Source organism: Acanthochromis polyacanthus, chromosome 8, assembly GCF_021347895.1.
Source record: "Acanthochromis polyacanthus isolate Apoly-LR-REF ecotype Palm Island chromosome 8, KAUST_Apoly_ChrSc, whole genome shotgun sequence".
Lineage (NCBI taxonomy): Eukaryota > Metazoa > Chordata > Actinopteri > Pomacentridae > Acanthochromis > Acanthochromis polyacanthus.
In genome coordinates, this window is record NC_067120.1 from 323,019 (window position 1) to 349,102 (window position 26,084).

Here is a 26,084-nt window from a genome sequence, read left to right on the forward strand (position 1 = left end):
CATCAGCCATTGATAAGGTGTGATGTTTGAACATCCCATCATATTTATCTGCTTGTTGCTCCTGAAAGACAACTGTTCAGCCCTGGTGTGTGTGTGTGTGTGTGTGTGTGTGTGTTTGTGTGTGTGTGTGTGTGTGGTGTGTGTGTGTGGTGTGTGTGTGTGTGTGTGTGTGTGTGTGTGTGTGTGTGTGTGTGTGTGTGTGTGTGTGTGTGTGTGTGTGTGTGTGTACGTGTTTATCTATACCGGTGGGGACTTTGACCTGACTCCACGCTGTCTCGGTGGGGACCAAAATAAGGTCCCCATGAGTGGAAACAGTGTTTTCTTGGCCATGTTGTTGTTACTGAAAAAAGCAAAAGTGCAAAAAAGTTTCTTTAGGGTTAGGCATTGTTTTGGTGTTGGTTAGGGTTAGGGGTTAGATATGAATGGGAGTCAATGGTAAGTCCCCACGGGGATATAAGAACCAGACGTGTGTGTGTACGGTCCCTAACCTTTACCTTTACAGCAGCAGGTGGCGCTGTTCTAAACACAGAGCTGTAAACAGGGAGACACTGAAATACTAAAAGAGATTTTAATGAGATTCTGCTGCAAACTGAAATTCATCTCAAACCTGAACAGAGACTGAAGCAGAGCTAAGCTGGTGAACCGCTGAGGCGACCAAATGTGGTTTCTGAACCTTTACTGTATGTTTACTTGTTTATGTGTGAATAAAACTCTCAGCATGTCATGAAGAAGTCTGATCTTCATGAAAGGCATCAGCAGCTCAGAGTTCTACACACTGGATGAGGGTCTTCTAACTTGTGTCTGATTGGTTTTATTTCCTGTTGATGGGTTACACACACACACTTAATCTCTCTGAAGTTATAAATCCATGTCATTCATTGGAATTGCATTCCTGCACATCAACTGGAGCCGTTTCAATCACAAATTTTCCCCACAGCCTGTTAAGCAGATTAAAGAGTCGACAGTAATAAAAGTTTAGTAATAAACAGGATGGCCGGCTGCCCTCAGACCATTATGATCTGTCATAGTGGCTTCATGGAGAAACTTTTCTGTCAGTACTAGCCTGAGAACCCACAGAAATGCAGGAATATGTACTGCTGAGTGTTTGGCATTCCCTGGATTGGTCTCAGTGGCTCCAGTGTTGGTTTTCTGAGCAGAGAGTCCATCTCTCTCTCTTGTGGCAGCGATGAACAGGATCAGAACGATATTTATGCAGGAAATAAGTTCTACGATAAACTGGAGATGTAGAGTTGTTTCCTGACAAGACAACAGTTACGTACAGGAAGAGATAGTCTTAAAGGGACATTCATCATTACCTTTAACTGAAACTACAAAGAATCAGTGTTAGTCTGATATCTACCTGATATCTATGATAGAGGGTTAGATAGAGGGATAGATATCAGGTAGATATCAGATAGATAATCTATCTGATATCTACCTGATATCTACCTGATATCTATCTGATATCTACCTGATATCTACCTGATATATATCTGATATCTATCTGATATCTACCTGATATCTACCTGATATCTATAGGCCAACAACTAATTAGTAAAGAAATATACTACATAAGAAACTCTGAAAATGTTTAAGAATGAAAAATATCCTGAAATTAACAGAAAAAAAATCAAAACTCAGTATTGGTGAGTTCTTCTGAAACAGAACACGTTCTCTTCAGTTCATTTACCCACTGGTTTTCAACAGGAAGGTTTCTCCAAAGATGAAGAACTTCCAGCATCTGTTTATGATGTTCTAGATCAGAGCTCTGAACGTCATGCTGTATGACTGCTATCTGAGGGATGTTAACATGCTGAACAATGAAGTTTATTCCAATCAGACATCTTCCTGATGGTGCTGAGGATGAATACGGATCTAAACCTGTAATATCTCCAGACCTTCTGCTCAGAGCTGCACCTCCAGTATAACAAGGAGAAAGGCCTCTTCATTTGTCTCAATGTAGAAATAGAAAGTCATAAAGGGAAACTTCCCTCCCTTGGGAAGAAGTGAAAGTTTCTGTGCAGTTTTACAGGACAGAGTTATTCAGTGAATCGATTTCCTCGTCTGGTTTAACTTTCCTGGGAAGTCTGAGGAGCTGACTGGACCACAGTTTAGTTTTTCCCGTGAATTAAAGACAGATTTAATTAATCACGCTGATAATAAACAGGACTGAATGTGAGTGTAGCTGGAAATACTGAAAACCTAAATGTGCAGTTATATCAGTTAAAGCCTGATTTCAGATGTGATGGAGATAAAAAGCTTTTTGAAACATGAAGTGGAATATGCATTTACGAATTCATGTTTATACAATGACTAGAACTGGAATAATCTCTTCCAACGTGGCTTTATGGATTAACCAGCTTTAAATATTAAGCCTGATGCAGGTAAAACAGGTAAAGGATCAATAAAGCTATACTTAGATGGAGTTATTTTCCTTTTTATGTTCCAGTGTGATTGTTTATTGTTTATTATGATCCCCATTAGCTCCCACAAGTGGTTTCTATTCTTCCTGGGGTCCACACATAAAATTAAAATTTTCTAAATATTAAAACATACATAATACATTACAATAATATCCTATTAAAAACAAAATATAAAATAAAATAAAACAAATCTAACAGAGTATGCTATAAAACACAACATCTAACAATTATTGCTGGAAAAGGAGTTGCATAATCTTCCTTTTATACAGTAATTTGTTATTAATGTCTCTGATGTGCAAAGGAAGTGAGTTCCAGGCCTTTGCTCCTCTATAGGCAATAGTTAACCACGCCTGACGCATGTCAGTGGGGCTACTGCATTTGCTTCGGTATCTGGCTGGGTAAGTATGTTTGTGGGTATGTCCGGTCAGATATCTCTGCAAGTGCTGAAGTCAGGATAATCAAACTTGGCACTGAAGATCAGTCTAAGGTCCCCTGCTCACTTGTGGAGTTAGAGGTCAGCAGATCAAGTAGGAAGGGATATACTTAGGATGATCAAAATTGATAACAGAGTATCATGCATGGGTGTGGTTCTGCCCTCTAGTGGGGGCTCGTCTAGTTCTTTTCCTGCAGTTTGTCCTGAACCCAGGGACATCCAGATCTCTTGATGTCACTTGGCGAGTCATGTAGCTGTGACAGAAACCCCTGAATCTTAGCCATAGCAATACCTCTGCCCATCATGCTAAACTGTATGATTGATCTGATCTGACCAGGACAGTGACTGGTCCAGTCTGATACCCAACAGTTTAACCTTAGAGACCTGCTCAACTACTGCGCCCTCAAGTGAAAGATGAAGTGCATTGGTGCTTGGCTGAACACACCCACTATTAAATATGATGCTTTTAGTTTTGGATGTATTTAACACTAATTTATTCATTTTCATCCACTTCACTACCAGGTCTAACTCCTTCTGTAGAGTACTGTTCAATTCAGATATTGTTGCAGAGGAAGAATACAGAGTGATCTTTCATTCTGAGAGCATTAATAATGTTTACCCTTGAAACCTGCCCTCCTCTCTAATACCCCCACCCCCCCCCCACCCCCCACCCCATACACAGCAGGGGTTATCTGAAAATCACAAGAAGGAAATGCAAAAAGCTTAATAAAAATGACAAAAGTTCAAAGACCGGGCTCTTGATTAAGGAAAGAAATAAACCTCCATATTTTATAACTCGCTGTACCGTATTATAGTAGATTTTCTGCACAATCACAGAGAAAATACCTAATTAAATATCAGTATCTGTAAATAATGAGAGTTTTTGGTTTCTTTCCACTGTTCAGGTCTTCTCCTCACACTGTAAACTGCAGTAAGATAACATATAAATAACATTCATTTGAACTGGATTGAAATGAATATTTTAGTAATTTAAATGTGCTATAATATTGATAATGGTAAAAAAAATAAAATCATAATAAGATAGTTTATGTCAAAAGAGAAACTGTGATCCAAGATGCTTTTAATTTTTTTTGAAGGTAGAAGGAAAAAAAGCAACAATATCACAAAAATGAAAAGAGCTCAACGGAAGTGAAACGTTGTTTTCCTCCATCTGTTAAAACATGCCACGTGTTGTGCTTCAAAAATAAAAGCATGTGCGTCACTGATGAAACATTACAGGAAAAATTACCGCCATTGACGCGTTTAATTCTGGGTAAATTTAATACAATAATAATTCATTTTGTGTGGGTTTTTGTTTTAACAGAAACTATTCGTTAGATACTTACCAACAGAGCAAACGGTCTTTTATTGTGAAAACTGAAGCCGGAAGCTGCCGCCTCCATTTTCTAGCTTTCCTCCAGCTGCTGCTTTTCTCTGAATTGAGCAACAGAGGAGCGTCGGGAGCGAGCACGGAGCTGCGAGCACGGAGCTGCATGGATTTCCCGGAGCTCCACAGAACTTAAGGTGAAGTTTTACACCCGGAGAGTTCCTTAACTGGATTTAATATGCATCGAGATGTGTCGTTAAGCGTATTTTGGTTCTTATTGGCCGGTAAAGCTTACGGTTTGAGCTACTTTAGAACTTAACGGTCGAAGAGTTGAAACTTATTCATTGTGTGGCTGCCGAAGCAACGGTTGGCAGCGACGAAACCGCAGTTTTTCTCCGTTTTGGTGCTTTTGTGTCTGCTGCTGCTTCTCACCGCGCCGGGGACCGAGATTTTAGCCCCGGCGACGCGGAGCTGAAGGAAGCAGAGCGGCGGTGACGGAGCCCCGCGACTGGAGGGTGAACGGTTAGCGGGTAGTCCTAACCCAGCCCAGCAGCAGGTAGTCCAGGTCCTAACCCAGCAGCAGGTAGTCCAGGTCCTAACCCAGCAGCAGGTAGTCCAGGTCCTAACCCAGCAGCAGGTAGTCCAGGTCCCATCTTAGTCTTAAACTTCTGCACTAAATCAGTTTCTGAGATCTAGACTCACACTTCTGGACATTTTAATAGTTGTGGTTTTAACTGTTCTGCATTTGATGCTAACTTGGATTGTCAGTCAGGTTGGAAGTGAGGCTCCAGATGAAATAGAGGATTTTGCACAAGAACCAAACATGTCATCTTATACCCCTCCAGTGTCGATGGTTTCTGATGTAAGTTCATCCGTTTGTACCAGTCTCGTGTCACTGTGAGAGCTGCTATCTAATTTACATGAAATGAAACAGTAAAATATGTAATCAGGTGCTTTGAATAGTTACTCTGTTAAAATATAAAATGCAAATGTTGTGAGGCTTTAAATTCTAACAACGTCTGGTGTATTTCTAAGTTTCAGAGTCACTAAACGTTAGAAAGTGTCTCTATCTTATGATGCGACACTAAATTGGTCTTTTCCTAAATCTCGGCTCACATTTCTGCATGTTGGTAGTTGTGGGTTTAACTTTTCTGTTTGGTAGTTAACCTGAACTCTCAGTCAGGTGAGAACAGACGATGTTTTAAAAAAAATATTTTGTTTTTGTCATTTTCGGCTTTATTTGATAGTTACAGTGAAGACAGAGAGGAAAATGGGAGAGCAGAGTAGGGGGAAGACATGCAGCAAAGGGCCACGGGCAGGAATCAAACCCGGGCCGCTGCGTCAGGACCAGCCCCTGTACATGGGTCGCCCGCTTAACCCAATGAGCTATACGTGTGCCCAGGAACAGATGATTTTTGCACAAGATTAAAAACCAGAGTTAGTTTTAGGTCCTGCAGCTGTTAGTAGCAGTTTAATGAGTTTCTACTAATGTTGTGTCACTGTCATAGCTCTTATTTATTATTCACACAATACGACAAAAAAACATCCTAGCACCAATTGTTTGGAGTTAAAATACCAAATTTAATTCTCTAAAGGGATCTCACTGTGCTGCTTTTCTCACTGTGTTTCCTCATGTTGTGAAATTTCAGCATGAATGTAATTTTCTTGACTTTTTCCTCACGTACGTCCAGTTTTATTCCATTTACTGGGAGAATGCAGCATCAGGAATGTAAAAACTACATTTTCTAAACTTCTCAAAGTTTCTGTTCGCTTTATGTTTGTGGATCTTTTTGGCTCATACTAGAACCCTCCAGGCTCAAAAGCACATTAAGAGGATCAAAAGGTGAAACAGCTCTAACCCATAACAGAAGGACTTTTATTGTCACCGTGACCGTGACTCTGCTGCTGGACAAAGACCTCTTTCCAGTCTCCATGGGCCTCTTCAGTGTTATGTACTCTAGTCTGGAACATGGACTCTTCTCCTGAGCCCTGCTGGGATGGCAGCTCTTCTTAAAGAAACTCCAAACTGCTCCTTTCCCTTTTAAGAAGTCGAATCTTCTGCTGGGTCCGTGGGGACGGTGGTAGATTCCTGCAGTTGGGAATGTTAACGTCCTCCAGGAGTTTGATGATGGGTGTCATGGACGATCAGACTGACCTCAGAGCAGCTTTGTTCTGATCCAGGAGGTTGTTCTGGTCTCTACAGCGATAGAAAGCCTCATCTCCCAGCGCTGTGGCGACTGGCCGACTGTTCTCTGACAGTCTGATATACCCCCAGGATAATCACAGCCGGCTGCTTGGGCAGACTGACGGCTTTGCAGCTTTAATCAGTCGTAGGCTGTTTATCTCCACGTGGACCTGGCTGCTCAGTGAAACTGCTCGGCTCCTGCAGATGCTTTTGAAGCCCGGTGCTGGATTATGTGGAGGGTGTGAGGGTTTTTTTGATGGTTTTTGTGCTCTTTCTAAGCTCTGTCCTCTTCAGATCATTGTGTTCTGCCGTCGCTCCTCGTATGAGGCGTAGCTGTGAACAATCACAGGTATGTGATCCGTGAGTTTTTATCTATCGGAGGGAAGAAGACGCTCAGACAAGTTTGTTTTCAGGCTTTCAGTTTTCTGTCCTAGTTTGTTCAGGTTAGTCAGCTTCTGGAGTTTTTATGTCCTAAACTGTTTTCTAAAGTAGTTATTGCCAGAGCTGCAGCTCCAGATCAGTTTTCATAGAGGAATATGCCCTCTTTGATTCTGTCTGCAGGAAGTTAGATGAAACCTGGTCTTCTCTTCAGTTGGATGTTGCCTCAAGGTTTCTGGTCATTCGAGCTGCTGCCTTTATGGTGACAGAATCCTAGATGCTTCTGTTCCTTTTGTCTCTGCATGAACTCTGATTAAGCACGAGTTCATTTGTCTCATCTCTGTGACTTATTTTGTAGTTATGTTAGAGCGACTATTCAAAGCACTTAGACATACAGTTACTGCTGAAATGAATGTGTGCCTTTAGAGCTAATCATTGTACAAACACTGGGCTCATTTGTTGGAACAGGAGGGGGGGGGAGAAGCTGTAAAAGTGTTATTTTATTTCATTCACTGGAGGTCAACAACCACCAATCAGAAGCTGCACAGCAACTGCTATAAGAAGGGAAATGCTGGAATACACTTTATTCAGACCACCAGAAGTCTGTACCAGAAGGACAGCAGACTGAACATCCACCGACCGGCTGGTTTTCTGGATCAGAGGAGCTCTAGAGTTTTCCAGCTCTCTGTAGAGCTGGAAAACTGTGGCGTCACGGCGTGGCATCGTGACGTGGCATCGTGGGGTCACAGTGTGGCATCGTGGGATTGCAGCGTGGCATCGTGGGGTCACAACATGGCATCGTGGGGTCACAACATGGCATCGTGGGGTCACAACATGGCATCGTGGGGTCACAACATGGCATCGTGGGATTACAGTGTGGCATCGTGGTGTGGAATTGTGGCGTCACAGCGTGGCATCGTGGGGTCACAGTGTGGCATCGTGGGGTCACAACATGGCATCGTGGGATTACAGTGTGGCATCGTGGGGTCACAGCGTGGCATCGTGGGATTGCAGCGTGGCATCGTGGGGTCACAACATGGCATCGTGGGGTCACAGTGTGGCATCGTGGTGTGGAATTGTGGCGTCACAGCGTGGCATCGTGGGGTCACAGCGTGGCAACGTGGGGTCACAGTGTGGCATCGTGGGGTCACAGTGTGGCATCGTGGGGTCACAGTGTGGCATCGTGGCGTGGAATTGTGGCGTCACAGCGTGGCATCGTGGGGTCACAACATGGCATCGTGGGGTCACAGCGTGGCATCGTGGGGTCACAGCGTGGCATCGTGGGGTCACAACGTGGCATCGTGGGTCACAGCGTGGCATCGTGGGGTCACAGCGTGGCATCGTGGTGTGAAATTGTGGCGTCACAGCGTGGCATCGTGGCGTCACAGCGTGGCATCGTGGGGTCACAGTGTGGCATCGTGGGGTCACAGTGTGGCATCGTGGGGTCACAGTGTGGCATCGTGGGGTCACAGTGTGGCATCGTAGTGTGGAATTGTGGCGTCACAGCGTGGCATCGTGGGGTCACAGTGTGGCATCGTGGGGTCACAGTGTGGCATCGTGGGGTCACAGTGTGGCATCGTGGGGTCACAGTGTGGCATCGAGTGTGGAATTGTGGCGTCACAGCGTGGCATCGTGGGGTCACAGCGTGGCATCGTGGGGTCACAGTGTGGCATCGTGGGGTCACAGTGTGGCATCGTGGGGTCACAGTGTGGCATCGTGGGGTCACAGTGTGGCATCGTGGGGTCACAGTGTGGCATCGTAGTGTGGAATTGTGGCGTCACAGCGTGGCATCGTGGGGTCACAGTGTGGCATCGTGGGGTCACAACATGGCATCGTGGGGTCACAGCGTGGCATCGTGGTGTGGAATTGTGGCGTCACAGCGTGGCATCGTGGCGTCACAGCGTGGCATCGTGGGGTCACAGTGTGGCATCGTGGGGTCACAGTGTGGCATCGTGGGGTCACAGTGTGGCATCGTGGGGTCACAGTGTGGCATCGTGGGGTCACAGTGTGGCATCGTGGTGTGGAATTGTGGCGTCACAGCGTGGCATCGTGGCGTCACAGCGTGGCATCGTGGGTCACAGCGTGGCATCGTGGGGTCACAGTGTGGCATCGTGGCGTGGAATTGTGGCGTCACAGTGTGGCATCGTGGCGTCACAGCGTGGCATCGTGGGGTCACAGTGTGGCATCGTGGGGTCACAGCGTGGCATCGTGGGGTCACAGTGTGGCATCGTGGGGTCACAGTGTGGCATCGTGGCGTGGAATTGTGGCGTCACAGTGTGGCATCGTGGCGTCACAGCGTGGCATCGTGGGGTCACAGTGTGGCATCGTGGCGTCACAGTGTGGCATCGTGGGGTCACAGTGTGGCATCGTGGCGTCACAGTGTGGCATCGTGGCGTCACAGCGTGGCATCGTGGGATTACAGCGTGGCATCGTGGGATTACAGCGTGGCATCGTGGGATTGCAGCGTGGCATCGTGGCGCCGTTCCGAGCCGTGTGGGTAAACTGGCAGCGCTCCAGTTCTCTTGTGGCTCGCTGGCCGACTGCTTTTCTCTTTAATCCTTATTTACTGCTCTATGTTTTTGTCATTCAGGCCTGAATGCTCTCTCACACAATGAGTGGAATACGCCAACGTCTTTTACAAAACAGAAGCATTTAGTAAATGATGGAAGCGTAGAAGTGGCTTTCATTTCTGGCTGCTGCTGTTCTTTTTCTCTGTCACTGGGAAACACTGAGTTATAAAAGCGTCATTCTTCCCGTGCACTCAGACAATATATGATTAGAAGCAGTTAGTCGTGTAAGAATGCTGTCCGGTACTTTGTCATTTTGGTTTTGAACTCTGAAGGTGTTTTCAGGCAGAACCCAGAGAGGTTTAGCTCTCGTTTTAGTCACAACAATTTCACTTCTGAATAGGGCTTCGACTAACGATGCCTCCAGTAATCGTCTCAGCACGATATGTCAAGTGAGCACGCAATGCAACAGAAATCGCAGTCCGACCGGAGCGTGGAACACGGACGGACATCGACGCTGCATCGTACATATATTATGTATGCACGCTGCAGCGCGGACGTCTGCCTTTAGATACAGCTGTATAATAAACGCTGACATCTGTGCTTACGATAGAACGCGGACGTCCGCGCTGCATCGTGGATACATAATACATGCACGATGCAGCGTCGATGTCCGTCCGTGTTCCACGTTCCGATCGGACAGCGATTTCTGTTGCATTGCGCGCTCACTTCCGCTTTTGATGACGTATCGTGCTGAGACGTTACTCGAGGCTTCGTTAGTTGCAGCCCTACTTCTGAATAGTTTTTGTGTTTTCAGTTCAGTTTTTTCCTCAGACTGACGTTAGAACTCACCAGGAGCATCACGTTTCTCTCAGTTTCCTCCAGTCCAGCTCATTTTTGTTTTTCATGTCTGGACACTGAATATTTGTGTCCTTCAGATATTCATCACTCTGTCCTAGTCTTTAACATGCCACTGTCCTGGTTTCACTAAGGAATGACATCAGTCTCACAGGTTTGATCCAGATGTTGACAGAAACAGATTATGATGAACTGAGATTGATCCTGATTCATCAAGTAACCAATCATCTCATTTACAACAAACATAGCAGGAACCAACCCTTTACCTTCTGTTGACAACTTTAAAATATATTTTAATGGCAAAAAGCAGTGAGGAGTGGCTGTTGGACAGAGACCTGAAGAGTAAATTAGCCACTGTCAGATAAAAAATATGGTTTGTCTAATATAGCAGGCAAAGGAAGTCACTAAACCAAACAGAAATAAGAAGCTGTTCAACCTCCTCTGAGGTTGTGTTGTTTGCTAAGCGGCAGCGGTTTGGGTTAGTCCAGGTGATAATTTTCTTTCTCCAGCTGTTCCAGGTGTTCTCAGGTAGACGGTCATCACAGAACCAGCAGCTGGATCTTTTTATTTAGAGCTGAAGTCTGAAGAACTGTTAAATTATCCTCCTGATAAGAACCTGTGGCAGACCAAAAACACAACAAAGCCTCCTAAAGTGAACTTCACCACAGGACCGCTGATCCCAGCACATTCCTCCCTGTCAGTAGCAGAATAGAACAGCGCCACCTATGGGTCCAGTTATGGGAAGCTTTAGGTTACAGTGAAAAGTTTCCACACTGAAAAAGCAGCTCTATGTTTGATCTAACTTCCTGTTGGGTAGCAAATTTTGTGGACAGATCGGAGCTCTTCTGCAGTGGTAATATGTATATAACTAGAAAAGCACTCGGAGAGCGCATACCTCCTGTGTGTGTGTGTGTGTGTGTGTGTGTGTGTGTGTGTGTGTGTGTGTGTGTGTGTGTGTGTGTGTGTGTGTGTGTGTGTGTGTGTGTGTGTGTGTGTGTGTGTGTGTGTGTGTGTGTGTGTGTGTGTGTGTTAACAGCATAACTCAAAAAGTCATGGACGGATTTTCACAATTGAGAGATGGCCGCCAGGCTATCTCTCAATTGTCCTTCAACCTTCTAAAAAAATCCTGGATCCAGACGGTGATCCGGATCACCTCCAAAATCTAATCAATTCTTACTTGTGCTCTTCGGGACGTCCTGTAAAGATTTGGTGAAAATCCGTCCATGACTTTTTGAGTTATGCTGTTAACAGACACACACACACACACACACACACACACACACACACACACACACACACACACACACACACACACACACACACACACACACACACGGACAGACAGACAAACAAACTCCGGTGATTACATAACCTCCTGGCGGAGGTAATAAAATAAAGCTCTAAGAAATAATAAAAATAAAATAGAGCTCTAAGAAACAATAAATAATAATAAAATAAAACAAAACTGTAACAAACAATAAATAATAATAAAATAAAGCTGTAAGAAATAAAAAATAAAATAATAATCCACCTCTCATGAAGAAGTGTCAAACGGCTGGCAGACCATCACTTTACTGTAATTCCCCATTAATGAGCAGTGCTGCTGTGGTTTAGAGTCAGTGGAACATCCCTGCAGATAAGTTTGGTCCTCAGACCTTCTGGTCCTCAGATGTTCTCCATGGTGATCAGGACTTGGCCAGATGTTTGCTACAGATGTTCACCCTCTCTCTCTGAGTCTCTCTGCCAGTCGCAGCAGCCCCAGAATGAGTAAAATTACAAAATGTGGAAAAGGTGAATCTAGTGAGGCATTTAGTGCCAGAATTCTGAATGAGCTGAGAGGTTTTCCAGCTGGATTTGTCCTCTTTGAAGTTTGTCTGTGAATGGGAAGACGGTGTATGATAGGACACCAGCGTTCTTTCATGTAGCGGCTGAAGGATGCTGCTGGAGGAGAGCTTTGATATGTGAGACGCTCTGAAAGATCAGCTCATGGTTCCAGTCAATAAGCAGGGAGGCCTTTGATGACACACACACACACACACACACACACACACACACACACACACACACACAGGGCTAATGGAGCTGCTGTTCCATCTTTGTTGACAGTAAATGATGTTGATGACTTTAATGAGTCCATCCAGTGTTTACAGGGCGTGATTAAAACGAAGGAAGGAAAGATTTATCTTGATTAAACATTTCTTTTTGTTGGAAAGCTAATGATTGACATTTCTTTTTCCCGTCAGAAGGTCTAGAGTCGCCCTCTGCCTCTCTAGCCGGCATTTATGGTTTAGGCACACAGAGATAGTGCCTTCCTGTTGGGTAACTGTGTTTTTATAACGCTGCTGTTATGTTTTCTGAAGGAACGGCGACAGTATATATGATTACAGCAGCAGAACTCTTCCTGAGTTTGGCAGGATGTTATGAGAAATTACTTCAACTGTGTGTGTGTGTGTGTCACACACAGTGGCATTAATCATCGCTCCTCAGAACTCATCAAGGCTCTCTGAGGCTCCTTGGGGCTCCTCGGTGCTCCTTGGGGCTCCTCGGTGCTCTTTGGGGCTCTTTGGGGTTCCTTGGGGCTCCTCGGGGCTCTCTGAGGCTCTTTGGGGCTCCTTGGGGCTCCTCTGTGCTCTTTGGGGCTCCTCGGGGCTCTCTGAGGCTCTTTGGGGCTCCTTGGGGCTCCTCTGTGCTCTTGGGGGCTCCTTGGGGCTCCTCTGTGCTCTTGGGGGCTCCTTGGGGCTCCTCGGGGCTCTTTGGGGCTCCTTGGGGCTCCTCTGTGCTCTTGGGGGCTCCTTGGGGCTCCTCGGGGCTCCTCGGGGCTCTTGGGGGCTCCTGGGAGCACTGAGGGTTAGGATTATCGGCCCGTTGGTCATGGAGGCTGCTCGGCTGAACTCTGCTGCTCTCCATTGTGTTTTTTTTTTTCATGGGCCGGCATGATAACAGTTCTTCCCTGAGGCTTCATTCTCTTGTTTGGACAGAGGCTTCTCTCGGTTCATCCTTGTGCACTAATGAGTCAAAATCAGCTAAGGGGTAATAATGTGTAACAAATCATCTACAGATTCAAATTCTTTTATTGATTAATCAAAGGACATTTTATTACACTTTGATGATTGCCTTAACAATAGAAACAAATGAAAAGATAGTAAACTAGGCACGTTTTTGACAAATGGCCAATCAAGTTTCCAAATTGGGCTGCACAGTGGAGTAGTGGTTAGAGTTGTCGACTAGCAGCAAGAAGATCCCCGGTTCAAATCCCGGCCTGGGATCTTTCTGCATGGAGTTTGCATGTTCTCCCTGTGCATGCGTGGGTTTTCTCCGGGTACTCCGGCTTCCTCCCACAGTCCAAAAACATGCTGAGGTTAATTGGTTACTCTAAATTGTCCGTAGGTGTGAATGTGAGTGTGATTGTGTGTCTGTATATGTAGCCCTGTGACAGACTGGTGACCTGTCCAGGGTGTCCCCTGCCTTCACCTGAGTCAGCTGGGATAGACTCCAGCACCCCCCATGACCCTAGTGAGGATAAAGCGGTGTGTAGAGAATGGATGGATGGAAGTTTCCAAATTACACTTATGTATGTTACTTTTTGACTTTTCATATGTTTCTATTGTTAAGGCAATCATCAAAGTGTAATAAAATGTCCTTTGATTAGTCAGTAAAAAAAATTGAATCTCTGGATGATTTGTTACACATTATTACCCCTTAGCTGATTTTGACTCTAATCCACACCAGGACAACCCTACACATTCCTCACATGTTCACCTGATAAATGCCTCTGTCTCTTAGATCAGCATTGATGCTCTTCCAGGCTGGGGTTGATGTAGAGATGCTGTCAGAAGAACTTTGGGGTGTTCCAGCACTGTGAAGGAATAAACTGAATGAATGACTGGGAAGGATTGGTAATATGATACTAGATTAGAACCAGAAATCCCTTAAATAAATCTTGGAGATACTCTCAGGAGTCATTTACTATTAGGTTCTTTCATTCTTTTGATCTTTTAAACTTAAATGACTTATTCCGAGTCATCATCCTAATTATGTGCTGGAGCACTTCACATTTGGCACTGTAGAGACCGTCATTAGACCCTCCAGAAATAAGACAAGGTCGTCCTTCCTGCTCTAGTGTAAGATTTGAAATTCTCATCTCTCTATCCATTTATCCATGTATCAGCCAACGGTTCTCCTGTCTTTGAAATGTTGGCTTGGTCACATGATTTGCGGTGAAAGGCAGGGTCAGGGGTCACAGAAACCGGTGTGGGCTAAAGATTATGGGCTGGGGGGTAGGGTCGGCTCGGTCAGGGTCGCCTTTCAACTGAGGCAGAACACAAATCAAACACTAAAGTTTTTATTGATGAGGGTTCAAGAAGTTCCATGTTATTATCGAGTTGTCAGTACCTGAAGGAAAAACAGGGCTGAGGTCTGAGTGATGATCCTCTGGATGACAGGCATGGAGCGATGAGGAACACCTGGTAGGAGCTCTAGAGGAAGGAGGGGCTAGAAGAGAAGGAAGAATGAAGTAGAAGTTATTTGGTGAAGAAGTGTGGCTACAGAACTGCTGCCAGTAATGAGCCTTCAGATAGACACTTCATCAGAGCAGTGAGGCAATGATCACATAGAAGCTTTGATGGTTTACTGCCATGAAACATGCACATAAGAAAAAACTTGGTTCAACATACCTAAAGCGTGCTCATTCCTGGCTCAACATACATATTATATTATATTATATTCTGACAATGAAACTGTTTTACCCTCTGTTAGGGTTAGAGTTAGGGTTTGGCTGGGACCTGTAGATGCCCTGGATTTTCAAATCAAATCAGATTTATCTGAACATCATGGTTAAAAGCAACCTGAGTGTTATGCATAGAGATCGACCGATTATCGGCGCCGATATTTGGAAATTTGACGTATATCGGCATCGGCCTTTTTTTAATCCGACCGGCCGATATGAAGAAATCAATTTAAAACTGGGTGATTTCGGCTCAGATGCAGCCGCGCCTCTCTCTCTCCTGCCTGCTGTCTCCTGCACTATTCACCCCATCCTCTGATTGGTTAAGCAGCAGAGGCAGAGCCTCCGAAGAAGAAGCTGTCCTCACACACACTGGAGAGTGAGAGGAAAAGTTTTCTTGTGTGAGAAGCTCCGGACAGAAAACACGTGTCAAAGGTAAATGCAGAAAGGTCTTCTGAAATTGTAATAAACATCCCAGTACTCTGCATCTCACAACTACTACTAACGTTACAGTGAGCAGCAGAATAGCGTAAGAGCAGAGTAAACCTTAGCGGCAGCTCTGCTAACTCGTATTACGTCCCAACATGTCTGTGAATTATTTAACCCGTTGCGCTTCAGTTGCGCTTCAGTGTCCCGCCCGCGGTACACTTTGAGATCTGCATAAGCAATTTGCTAAATGTCTGAAACTGCAAACCCGATTATACAAACACTATACACCGATGGAAAGCTTAGATTCTCATGAATCCGCCGGTATAAACCACTTTCAGATGTGATTACCACAGCGGGTGAGAAAAACACATTTGTCCGACAAACAACAAATATCCATCCATCCGTTCTCTATACACGGCTTCAACGCACACAGCGCGACTCACATTTCCGGGTTCATTATTACACACAGATGAAAATATTCCACAAAAACGGCCATAATCCAACCTTTTACATCAGATGACACAAGCCAGTAAACTATTTTGTCCAAAACATGTCCTGAAGTCGTATAAAATCCACGAATCGGTTGTTTTCAAGGAAATGCACCTCGCGATGCCCGTCCAATATTCCCTGTATTTCTCGTCATATTTTTATTTATAAATAGAATATTAGCGATTTTTTTGTACTGAAAATGGCTGGAATTGACTGAAGCTGAAGACTGCTGATAATATCGAGATGGAAACAGTCCATGATAGAAAAGCATGTGTGTGTGATTAAGAGAGAGTGCATAAAAAACTCAGTTCACTTGTTTTAGGGAGCGCTAAGGTGGAGGCTGCTTAGCTTTTACCATAAAATTAGTTCGTCGATCTGGCTCTAAGCGCTCTGCAGACTATGTATTAGCAATGGGGAAAATACACCGTACTTTCCGGACAGTAAGCCGTTACTTTTTCTCACGCTTCCAACCCTACAGCTTATACAACGATGTGGCTAATGTATAGATTTCTACGGGCCAGCTTCATGCCGTCAATACGTTTATCCTCGTCAGAATGAAATTACTGAACCGGTCACAGTGGACCAATGAAACTGTTTGAATTAAATCAAACGCACTCACACTAAATTCTTCAGATCAGTCATTTTGCGCTTCATGCACACACCCTCATCATGGAAAACACACGAAGGAATGCATATGATTTAGCTTTTAAGTTAAAGGCAATCGATCTGTCGGTCAAAGAAGTAAACAGAGCTACTGCACGTATTTATTTTGAGATCCGAATATTGGGATCCTTATATTCAGGTGCGCTCAATAGTCTGGAAATCACGGTATGTAATGTGGAGAACAGTATGTAGTTAAAGTCACGTGAAAAACTCTACAACTCACGACTACTAACGTTGCTATGAGCTTTCTGGTCCGATGATCTGAAAATGAACGGGAAGATGAGAGAGTAAAATTCAGAAATGATATTACTTTATAAAACCTCTGGAAGCAAGTTTTTATTTACATTTACTAGAGATACTGCTGAGCCTGAGAACTCCTGCACTTTTTGTTTTTGTTTGAAGTCAAAGAAACCGTGATGAAGTTCTCTTTACTTTCTCATCTTCTCTGCCTTTCACATTTGCACATTTGTTCACAATTTTACGTCTCCATCACTCCTTAAAACAAAGTTAAATTATTTCAGTTATATTGAACTTTTACTTTATTGTGAAAAAATTCAGGGAGCTATTATTTAACTTTTTATTTGCATTTACTAGAGATACTGCTGAGCCTGAGAACTCCTGTACTTTTTGTTTTTGTTTGAAGTTAAAACAAAGTTAAATTATTTCAGTTATATTGAAATTTTATTTTATTTATTGTGAAAAAATAAATGCAGTTAGCGTGGACAGAATAGAAGATGTTTGTTTTGTGTAAAAGTGTGGTCCCACGTGACCTCAGCTAACCTTAAAAAGTTCACGTGTGCTTGTGATTGTGCAATGAGCATGTTTGTGTGAGTGTTTGTTGTCAAAGCTGATCCTTAAAATAAAACGCAATGCGGCTTCACAGGTTAGACGAGAAAGGCGAGATGGATAAAATGGTTTACATGACAAGGAGAGAGGAGGAAGAATTGCTGGAACGTGAAAGCGAGAGAAGACATCAACAACCCTCAGTCTTATTCTCGTTAGCATTTAGGAGCATTTGACTCAGAGCCGGGTTCTGCTCGAGGTTTCTTCCCTGTTAAAAGGGTGTTTTCCTGCCACTGTCTCCTTTGGGCTGCTCTGGGGGTCAGGCATATGGGTTCTGTAAAGCGTCTTGAGACGATTTGACTGTAATTGACGCTATAGAAATAAAATTGAATTGAATTGAAAAAATTCAGGGAGCTATTATTTAAGTTTTTATTTGCATTTACTAGAAATAATGCTGAGCCTGAGAACTCCTGCACTTTTTGTTTTTGTTTGAAGTTTTTAAAAAAAAGGTAAGTCATTTCAGTTGTATTGAAATTTTACTTTATTTACTGTGAAAATAATTCAGGGAGCTGTTATTTAAGTTTTTATTTAACTTTACAAGACGTGCTGCTGAGCCTGAGAACTCCCTGTATTTTTGTTGTTTGAACTTAAAACAAAGACAAGTCATTGTAGTTATATTTAAATTTTACTGTATTTTCTGTGGAAAAATTTCAGAGAGCTATTTATTTAACCTTTTATTCAACTTTGTAAGAGATGTTTCTGAGTCTAGGAAATTCAGGCACTTCTGGAGCTATTATTTTCTATTTGTGTGATTCAATAAACATGCTTTAGGCATTGCAATGAAGTTCAGTTTTTGCATTATTCAATTTTTTTACACCAATTTTTACACTTTTACTGCAAATGAATATTGGCTCCAAATATCGGTTATCGGCCTCCTCTAACTACTAAGTATCGGTATCGGTCCTGAAAAACCCGTATCGGTCTATCTCTAATTATGCATGTTAAAAGTTAGTCACCAAAAAAATATTAAGACAGTATAAACCTCTTACAATCAGAATAAAACAGTGTAAAATACTAAAAGAATAGAAACTTGTAAGACCAATTTCTAAAATAACATAGACAACTGAGAGCTGCCAGATTTAATACTCTTTCTGGTGGTAGGTTATTCAGCTGTACCATCCAGCTCTGATCCTGCACAACAGGACTGTGATCAGCAGAGGACTGAGTTCATCTCAAGGTTTCTGTCTTCTTTTCATCATCAGACTGCAGAACTCATCAGGGTTCCAGGGGTCTCAGTCTGGATCACACTAGGACTGATCCAGTGTATGTACCTGATGTAGTTTACTACAGGTGGTCTATTCTACTACCTGAGTCACTTTAAATCGTGGTGCCTAGAAATGTGTAAATACTGTATATTAACTTTGGGTTCACATTTAGTTTCTATAGATGTTAATACTAGAAAGTTTTTGTTTATCGTATTGTAGAACATGTCTTTAGAGTAAATACTAACCTTTAATGTTAATCTGGTTACTAATCCTTTTTTTGGTGAGTCTGTCTGTTATGAAGCTAGCTCCTAGCCTTGCCGCGCTAGACCCAGCTCTGAAAACGCAAGGGTCTAGACACGCTCGACAGGGAGGGAGGCGGGCTAAAAGGTTGTCTTTCAAATCACTCTGCAGCAAATTGGGCAGGTATACAACCAATCAGCGCAACGAATAGGCTCCTAGAACGCCGGAAATCAGAGGATGAGGGAGTTCGGTGAAGCCTTATTTATACAGTCAATGGGTGAAGCTCAAGTATATTACAGACATGTTAACAGAAAGATTATTCAGAGTCGGTGCTAATGGAGCTCAACGACTGTTGTTGTTTTTGTTGTCGACCCTGGCAGAGAATTAAATTCGTTGCCGTGGGTTGTCTAGCACGGATAGGCTAGTTGTTTCCGGTTGTTTCTGTCAGAATCGTCGCGCCTCTGTCGTCACTTAGTTACGCCCGCCTTCTGACTCTACACTTCATGGTGATTGGTCCGGCCAGTTTTAGGAGAATCCAACCTCGAGCCTTATGGAGGGTAACTAGACCCACCCTGGCAGAGAATTAAATTCGTTGCCGTGTGTTGTCTAGCGCGGCTAGGCTAGCTAGCTCCAGCAATACGATCAAAAACAGCATTGTAATGATTCTGAACGTGTAGAAGGAGATTGAACTCTTATTAATAATCTTAATCCTACAGTACACCTCGGGTCACAAAGCACAACCAGGGTTAGGGTTAGCAGCATGTCCTCCACAAGTTCTTATGGACACTGTCGGATCCTACATTAAAGCTACCACATCTAAATACACAGATGGCTGTTGTGTTAGAGGTCTGGTGGACCATCGTGGAGCCAACTGCCAGGCCTCAACTTTTCTGGTGCAAACCTTGAGCTTGTGTGACCTTCTTGGGGTTGTCCTTGATGCTCTGAAATGATGCCACACTTCCTCCTTGACATATTCACTTCGGCTGCTGTCCAGCCACTACAGGGACCAACCGTGTGAAGGACAATGTTTGTCCATGGCTGGTTGAGGTTGACAGCTTTCACTTCCTGTGGAGTTACAGTCGTTCATCTAAGACTCCTCTCATAGACTGACGTTTTGTTGACTACTCAGTGCAAACAGGCTGAAATGTTGTCTGGGTGTTGCAGTATATAGACTAAAGTATCTACATTGTAAATTTTGAAAGGCATTGCCTCATTTATTGATGAAATAATTTCAAACGCAACTGTTTTCAGACATTTGCACAATTCCAAAGACGCATTTAGATGTGAGTTTGCTGGGAGCAGTGATAACTCAGACTTTTCCATTTAATGAAATGGTTTCGACTTAGATTTGCACAAACCTCTGGGCTTTCTGAGGGTTCTTCATGAATGTGTGAAGATGAGAGGAGAATGAGAGCAGCAGAAAAACAGCCAGATTTCTGATGAGCTCTGAGTTGGAGCTGAACAGAAACGTGTACACATGGTTGATTAATCTATTTCTACTTTACAAACAGCTAATGAACAGTTGGTGAATTGTGTGTTTGGGGTGAATACACACAAATGGGTCTTTGCAAATTTATCCAAAGGATCCAAGGAAACATTTGCCTCACTTTCTGTCAGAATGTGTTAAATCTCAGTTTTGTTGCAGTCTCTGAAGCCATTAAAAAGTTAAACCTGTGGTTTCGGCAGTAGAGCTGTTTGTGTTGATGAACCAGGAGTTAAAGAAAACTGATTTTAAGAAATGAAAGCAGTTGAACTGGCTTTTAAAGAACAAGAAAATGACATGTTTTGGAATCAAAGGGAATCGGGCGTTAAAGACGGGCATTTTTCTGGGTTCATAAAAGAATTCTAGTCATCTGGTGTCATGTAAAACAGTAGGAGTTTATGTACAAGTCTGGTGGTTTTATTGTTGACATCAGGTACATTTAAAGTGACATCTATGACTGTAGGGATCCCACCAATGATCAGAGCACATCTCCATGCCTCTAATCATGACAGTAACATCCCTTTTCCAAAGACAAGGCCCGGTTGGCAGTGTTACAAACTGCTGAGGTAGTGATCTCATATCAGCGTTGCCAGCAGTCCACTGCTCATTCAGGGCTCCATCTTCACTTGTTCTCGTCACTCAGAGAATAGAGAAGTCGAGCCACGGCGGAAAGTTTCTCAGGAAGTAAACCAGGCGAGCAACCGGCATGAAGGCCGGTCCTGCTGTCCTTCAGACGGTCGGTCTGTTAATGTACAGGAACTGAAAGAGCTATTCAGACATCCAGAACCTCCTGCTGAGGGTCCTGCAGCCGCTGGGTTTGGAGCTCTGATGTCATCTCTCAGCAATTCCTTCCTCTCTTCTCGTCCAAACCCTGGTGTCTGCTCGGAGACCCCCCAACACTTTCCTCCCATTTGAACCCTGCAGCAATAAAAGCCTTGAAGAGGAGTTGATACCTCCCTATATCACATTACGCTCCCTGGCACAATGCACACAAAGCTGGTTTTGTATTATAAGAATACCACTCAGAGTCATTAGGGTTTTTTTTTTTTTTTTTTTTTGAAAGATAGGAGGTTTGTTGAATAGGGTTTGTAATGGAGCTCTGTTAGAGCTGACAGATTTACCTCCAGCCCAGCTCAGATCGGAGTGTTTAGAGTGGTAAGGTGAGCAGAGCTGTTTGTCGAACAGTGTGAGCGTACGTTTGTGTCTCCAAGGCTGCAGGGAGGAGAAGGGCATGACTGGAATACATTGTGGAGTCAGAGGTGTCATTCAGTAAGTGGTGGAAGAACTGTGTGGGTTGTAGTTTTATGTGCCTTTCTCTCTTCTGTCCCCAAACTGAAGAGCTTAAAGCTGCTTTTAGATGGCGCTGCGTTGGTCATAGAAAACCATCTCTGTAATGAACAACTGGGTTTTAGGTTTATGTTTGACTTGGAGGTGTATAAATGGACAACTAAATGCCACTCTGCACTTTTTGTTTCATTTGATTTACTCACCGTCTTTCAATCCTCCCACTGACTCACCAATGCTAATCAGGTCAAGACTTAAGCAGCCATTCCATTTCCGAGACGCTGGAATCTGACTTTGCATTCAGACAGCCACGGCTGCTCGGGCAGACAAATCAGATTTGTTTATTCTCGCCACCGGGGACCTTTTGTTTTCAGTGAGGAAGTCTGACAGAGAATCAGCTGCAGCAGAAAGCTTCACACTGACAGTCAGAACCACAGCGGCATCACCAGCCGTAGGCAGATACGTCCAAAAGGTTCTCAGAGAATGCAGGTCAGACATGGAGCTGACCTCAGGTGGAGGAGGACGAGGACGAAATGCAGAGGACAGGGTCAGAGAGTCTGTGGGTAGTAGGAGGTTATAGGGGGTGGTAGGGGGTTATATGGGGTAGTAGGAGGTAGTAGGAGGTAGTAGGGGGTAGTAGGAGGTAGTAGGGCAGAGTGTTCCCAAGAAGTATTAGTAGCCTGCACTAGAAATAAAGTAGCCTGCACCACTTTTGTGTAATGGTGGCGCGCACAGCGCGATGAAGCGCGCCTAAGGCGTGCAAAATCTAGGGGGTTTGGGGGCATGCCCCCCCAAGAAAATTTCGATTTTTTTTTTAGTGCTATTTGGTGGCCTCTGGTGCATTTTATTTGTGTAATTTAACATTTTTCTACCACTTGGTTTTGTCAGGTGATTTGTGTATTTAAGTACATTTCATCAAAATGTGAGTTTTAAGTACACAATTTTCATGCAAACTGCACTTTCACCAGTAGTATGTGTGTCTGGTCTCTTAGTAAACCTCTGTAGTCTGCTGTAACATAACTGCATGTTTAGCATAGATGTTGTGCATCTTTCTATATGTTTGGTTTTGGGAAAATATGAATTAACCTAATTTAATGACTATGTGTGAGCTTAACTACGGGATCATAGACTGGCTGAGTGACTGATAGCTCTGAAAACAAAAAGTCATTGATTATTATACAGCAGATCAGAACATAAATTAAAAAGTCAAAATGCCCAGAACAATTGACTTTACTGCCATTATCTGCTTCTCTAACATATATTAGTGTGTGTGTGTTTACAGTGTTTGCAAAATACCTGTCTACAGTGGAGCTTCATATCAGAATATTCTATTACCTATTATTATTATCTATTATTCCCGCTATGAATATTAAAATACTCCATTTGTCCTGTATCATAGCTACATGTATGACGTTTGCAGCAAAAAAATAAAAATAAAAAACATGTGAAAATCAGTTTAATATTCAGAGTTAAGATGGATTAAATGCGCTGTCAAACAGCGCTGAGTGGAGCGGATGACCGGACCAAGATGGCGGCCGTATTTCTCGCTGCACAGCACCCCGAGCGGCGTCTACTCTTTATTATGTCTGTGTGCGATACTAATGTCTCTCATTTACCAACAAAAATTACTGCTGAAGACCATGATAAATAATTAATTCACTGATGTTCTTCACCAAAGCGGAGCTAAACTGTTTTACAACCGTGCAATATTGTGGTGGAATACAAAAAAAAAATCGATTGATACACACTTTAAAAAAAAAAAAAAAATCACGAAACATATTAGAACGGCTGAAATGAGCGGACAACAGACCAGACAAATCGCCATGATGGAAACTGTTGCATCCAGATCCGATGGAGCACTGAAAGAATGAAGGTAAATTAGATTAATTATTCCACCAAAGAGTGGAGAGAAATGTCCGTGTCGTCCGGAGGGTCGACCACCGCATGAGCGGGACGCGACCCCGGGGAACGCGCTCCATGGTCGGACAACTGAGGCAGATGGGGCGTCTCGGTCTCGCTGCTGAGAGCCACGGCGGAGTTATGTGACGATCAGCGTGTGTGAATCATTTCCTTGTTACCCACATCACTCAAAACGGACTCAGGGATTTAAATGAAGTTTTCAGGACCAAGCAGGCATGTTATTTGGTCGCGGATCCGCGAAAATTCGCGTATCGAGGTATCAATGTTGAGACCCAACGTGAATCGCCCAAATTCGATGAGAAAAAAAATATGGGATGTAAGGGGTATAGGGTTGGATCGCACGTATTGTCAGCAGTGCGCTGGCTTGCAATGTTTACTTTCACGTACATCGTGTTCAAATTCGGTAACGCGAGAACTACCATTTTACGAGAGTGGAAGGCAGTTTGTGTGGTCGTGCGAAGAAGGAGGACAGGGAGAAAGAGGAATATGGCTACAATTACTGACAGGAAAGAGGAGAATAGAGCAAGGGAAGTGGACGATGGGTGTCGCGTCAAGTGGAATTGGGAGTGGTTGGCGAAATCCATGAATCTTACGCACCAAAAGCACGAGTTGGAAACAACGATTGGAGAGCATTATCGAAAGTTAGATGTTGCTGGGAAAGCGAGGTGCATGGTGTGCAACGATGAGACAAAATACAGCGACAGAGGATGCCAAGCGCTGATAGACCACGTGAAAACGAAAAATCATGCCAGGAAATTGTACGAAAAGCGCTCTAACCACCAAATGCCCAGCAATTTTTTCACCTGGCGGAGGGAAGAGACGCGACAACAGGACCAAACATACGGGATCAGTAGTGTGTACGTGCAACAACCCAGTGGCATTGCCCCACAGGTTCCTCAACAGAAGAGGCTCACTCCCATGGTCGATCAGAAAGCACACACAGTGATGACTTCATGTGGCTCATTCAAATTTGAATCCAGTATAAATATTTGGTTTCATCACATTAACATGACTTTGTGCTGTTTTGGGGGGTGCCTAGAAGGTCCCATACAGACATTTTTTTAAACCTTCATGTTTAAAGAATTCTAGGTGTCAGAGTTCACCAGAATGCACCATTTCAGCCTTTACATTTCAAAAGTTTCTTTTAGATGGACGCCGAGTTGCAGCGCCCCGAGCCTCTGCTTCCTTTAGAAGATGGCATGTCTTCTGTTTAGCAGCTTTATCTGCTTTTTTCACACATTTCCCAACAGAAGAGTTTTTTTTTTTTAATTGAACAATGCACATGTCGTTGAAATACTGACTGAACACACAGCTGAGCACATTTCTGTGATAAACCGAGTCTTGTTGGAGATGATGACTTCCATTTTGTTTGCTGGGAGAGAACAGATGGGCAGCATTGGCAGAGAAATTTCACACCAAATGCAAATATAGCACCTTGTTGTTTTTGTGTTTGCGGCTGTTCTGACCGTTCTTGCTCTTCCCCTCTGCTTTAAAAGAACACACGCCTCATTGGTGGATGATGACGATAATGGCTGTCTTGGTTTTATTTTATGTTAGTTTTATTTTACTCTCTGAGCTTATAAGCAGTGCAGTCATATATTTCATGAGGGCTTGTTGCCTCCCATAATTCTCCTCAAGTCGATCTTCCAGTTTGTGTAAAATTCAAAATTAAAGCCATTCAGGACTGCCTTCCTTGGCTCATTTTGTACTTTTGGTTTCTGACAGTAAAGGCTAATCCACACCTCCAGTTTCTGGTGGACAGGTGTGTAGGAGGAGATGTCCATAGGTAAAAGAAGAGAGAACTCCTCCACACCGTCCTTTTACTTAAAGTTCCATGCATTGGAAACATTTAGATCTTTATTCACCAACATTTTGTGTTTGTAATGAAATTTATTGTAGGTAAAAAGACACTTTATCTTCTTTTATCTGGACTTTTCTTTTTTCTAATGGATCAAAATATAATCAGCCCAGTAGGGTAGAGTAGATTAGGAGTGGATAGGGATGGGATGAATACTTGGTATCTTTGCAGCACGGCTTGTCATGGAGAATGTCCAGTATTGTCACTGGAAAAATGATCCCCTTAAGGCGTGGTTGACTTCTCTGCCAGTGTGCAGAAAATAAGGAGACAGCTGTTGTGGTTCACCTTTGTTTGTCTTGGAGTCACGTGTCGATGCAGCTCAACCTTAAATGGACCATCCTGACAGCACTGTAGATGACTGAACTCTAACAAATTCTACTGTATAACACTTTCCCTTCCAGTGACTTCATTTAGCCTCCAGTTTTCTACTTTTTCTCCAGTGAACATCTTCTCAGGTGCCAGAGCTCAACAGTAGTGGTAATCTGCAGAAAGATCCTGGAAGGAGGACTCACCAGTGTGACTAAAGCTGCAATCAGAGCTTAATAATGCAGATAATGACAGGTCAGCCGAGGGAAGGGAGGATTTTAGATCCACCCACTAATACTGGTGTTACCAAGGAGAAGTGAAAGGAGAAAGAAGGGAGACTAAAACTTTGATTCTTTCTTTAAATCCCTGAATGAAGTAAGTAAAACGGCACCGGGTTAAAGAGCTCTCGTGGTAAACATCTCCGTTTCTCCTGCTGACTCATCTCCTGGTCGGTCTGCTGTTGTTCCTGAAGCTGTCGCTGAAGAGCAGCGAAAACATCTCTATTACTCTGTTAAACTGTTGGAGCCGTT

At 43.6% G+C, this 26,084-nt stretch overlaps 1 protein-coding gene across 1 annotated transcript in view; it reads left to right on the plus strand.

Annotated features, from left to right (window-relative positions):
* The first annotated feature begins 4,296 nt into the window (after positions 1-4,296).
* The window catches only part of slc45a3 (solute carrier family 45 member 3), a 31,752-nt gene continuing 9,964 nt past the window's right edge, over positions 4,297-26,084 (plus strand). The window contains exon 1 of the mRNA XM_022189930.2: positions 4,297-4,380. The gene's annotated coding sequence lies outside the window, so the exon portion shown is untranslated. The remainder of the gene's footprint in view (positions 4,381-26,084) is intronic.